Raw genomic sequence first — 2,468 nt, 5'->3', positions numbered from 1 at the left:
CTCCTCCACCCCTGGGGGGACCCTGGGGGGATCTGGAGGAATCCCAGGCTCACACATCCCTCTGCTCCATACCCTGGAGCCTTCCTGCTGGCAGCCCCCATGGGAGAGCAGTGTTCCCAGGGCGAGACTCCCACAGTGATTGGTGATATGCATGGACATGACAAACACGGCCTCCATCCCCTGGAGAACTCCCACTGGGATAAGCTCCAGCCTTGCATCTCAGAGAAATAAGGTATAAAAGTGAGGTAAAGAAGAAGAGGGGAGTGTTATCTTCTGAACACAGGATGGTGGGTCCTATGGGCAGTATGGACACTGACCTGCAGATTCAAGGTGCCCCAAGTGGGGATCAGGGAGAAGAGCCCAGTGCCTGGTGTGCTTGAGGGAGCAGCAGACCTGAGCAGAAAGAGCCCGTTTCATGGCATTTTTGGGACTGAACAGTCTGGCCCTGTGGGTGGGGTCTATTCTCTGCAGCAAAGCAGGATTGTCACTGTGCCCCAGATCTGTGCTTGCTCCTGCAGCTCCTGAGGACCTACCTGAGGGGGGGTCACAGTGAGACCCCCAACTCTCAGCACTGCTGCCCCACACTAGGCAGAGCACGGCTGTGGAAAGCCCCTGGGAGAGCGGCCTTATTTCTCTTAGTTTGGGCTCACTGTTCCTGGGGGCTGAGCACCCTGCAGGGAAAGGCCGTGTCTCACACTCTGTTTTGGTTGTGGGTGTTTTAGCTGGGGGAGCAGCCAAGGCACCATCTGGCCCTTCCCGCCTGTGCACGGCTGTGGACAGGCCTGTGCCTCCCTGATCCCACCAGTGCAGCATCAACAGAGACACCAAACACCCCAGGAACAAGAGGTGGGCACCAGCCCCATGTCTGTGGGCTGTGTCTGGCCTCAGGAGCTCCACATGCCCTGAGCTGAGGCTCTGCTTAAGCCAGTGATGATGGTGGAAGCAGAAGCACTTGGAGACAGGGTCAGGATAAGAAATGTCAAAGCTGGGAGTCCCACAGCCCTGCCCAGGCTCGTCCAACTCAGACAGCCCTACCTGCAGGCACAGAGGAGTGCTTCCCATGTGGTATGGGATCTCCAGCTGGAGACAGGACAATCTCAGACCCTTATCCCTGGAAAGCCACCAGGGCAGTGTGGCCCTGATCCCAAAGGACGCCTGGGCTGGACCAGCACCCTCACACTACATCTCTCAGTGCAGCCAGAAATGATTCCTAGTGTGCTGCTGACACCTCTCCCCTCCCTGAGGTCCCCCCACACTCTGCTGCCAAGCATTGTCCCTGGGCGGTGGGGTGGGTCTGTGGTGCAGGGCAGTGACCTGAGCTCAGGTCCAGCACAGCTGCCTGCTTCTCCTCCAAGACGGGGCTCAGCAGAGGCAGCACACACAGCCCTCCCACAGCCCTCCTCACCTCACAGGCAAGCCCTGGGTGGGCAGGGCAGGCCCACAGGGCCTGGAGAGGACCAGTGCCCGAGCTCCAGCCTGCACCTGCCTGAGGCTGGGGAGTCAGGGCAAAAGTACCCCTGGAGATGCTGGGGATTGAACCCAGGACCTCCCACATGCGAAGCAGGTGCTCTGCCACTGAGCTACATCCCCTTGACACCTGCCAGCAGGAGAGGCACTCTCCTCCTGTGATGTGCCCGTGATAAGTCCTGTATTCCCCTGGGTGCCCAGGGACTCTCTGCAGAAAACAGCACTTGAATCCTTCTGAGATGGGGGAAGTTGGGACTGCCTCTCTGCTGGGGCCTGATCCTGGCACAGGGCTGCACTGCAGAGTGCTGCCCCTTCAAGGTCTCTGCAGGGCAATGGGGCAGAAGGAGGTTCTTGCTGCAGGTGCTGCTCCCACACGCTGGCCCACTCCGGGATGGGTCGATGGAGAGGAGAAAATCCTTTCCTCTGAGCCTCCTCTGCCACCCAGGGCAACAGCCATCTGTGCCACATCTGTCCCCAACTCTGCAGCAGCAGCAGTGCAACAGGGTGAGGGAAATGCCCTCCCTGGACTGATGTGCCCCCAGGCTCCAATGGCATCCCAGGGCATGCTGTGGAGGGCACATGGAGGCAGAAATCTTATACCCTGTCCTCCAGGCACCGGGCCTCCCCCTGCACCCCTCTGTTCCCCAGCAGCCCTGCAGGTGAGGTGAACAGCAGGCTTCCATCTCCATGGGGCTGGGGATGGGCGTTGGGCTCAGGGACCTTCCCATTCCTTCAGCACTGATGTCTGTCCTGACAGCAAAGCAGTGCCCGGGGACAGCCCTGGCTGGGGTCCCTGTGGCAGGGTGGGTGAGCATGCTCAGCTGTTAACCCAAAGGCTGATGGTTTGACCACACGCAGGGATGGTGTCCTCAGGGTGGTACAGCTGGGGTACTTGTGTTGCCCAGTGCCATAGATTTTTCCCTGCTGAGCCCCTGCCTAGCAGAGAGGGTTTAGGGGAATCAAAACCAGAGCACAGTCACCGTGACCTTCTGGAGTGGTTG

This window comes from Platalea leucorodia, assembly GCF_965183815.1.
Source record: "Platalea leucorodia genome assembly, chromosome: 25".
Taxonomy (NCBI): Eukaryota; Metazoa; Chordata; class Aves; order Pelecaniformes; family Threskiornithidae; genus Platalea; species Platalea leucorodia.
Note: the sequence above shows the minus strand (reverse complement) of the source record.